Genomic DNA, 271 nt, shown 5'->3' with positions numbered 1-271 from the left:
CAAAGGTTAGAGAGAGAGAGAGAGAGAGAGAGAGAGAGAGAGAGAGAGAGAGAGAGAGAGAAGAGGGGGGATACAAAAGCATTCTTACTTGTTTGTACCAAATTAGGTTTTCCATTGTCTTTACAGTAAATGTTGTTTTGGTTTTCCTCCTGCTTGTGTATATGGTTGTGTTTGTGCACCTGCTTGGACCCCCTGCTGCGCCTTCCTACCTCATTGTAATGCCCGAGGCTATCAAGGCGCATTAGCTATTCGGGTATATATACATCCAAAC

At 44.3% G+C, this 271-nt stretch overlaps 1 protein-coding gene across 2 annotated transcripts in view; it reads right to left on the bottom strand.

The window, feature by feature from the left end:
• The window catches only part of grid2 (glutamate receptor, ionotropic, delta 2), a 467,345-nt gene that overhangs the window by 157,485 nt on the left and 309,589 nt on the right, over positions 1-271 (bottom strand). The gene's annotated exons all lie outside the window — the stretch shown is intronic.

This window comes from Seriola lalandi, unplaced genomic scaffold (assembly GCF_002814215.2).
Source record: "Seriola lalandi dorsalis isolate HSWRI2012SDOR001 ecotype SW California unplaced genomic scaffold, Sedor1 jcf7180002054955, whole genome shotgun sequence".
Classification (NCBI taxonomy): domain Eukaryota; kingdom Metazoa; phylum Chordata; class Actinopteri; order Carangiformes; family Carangidae; genus Seriola; species Seriola lalandi.
Note: the sequence above shows the minus strand (reverse complement) of the source record. Positions and strands in the feature narration are given on the sequence as shown.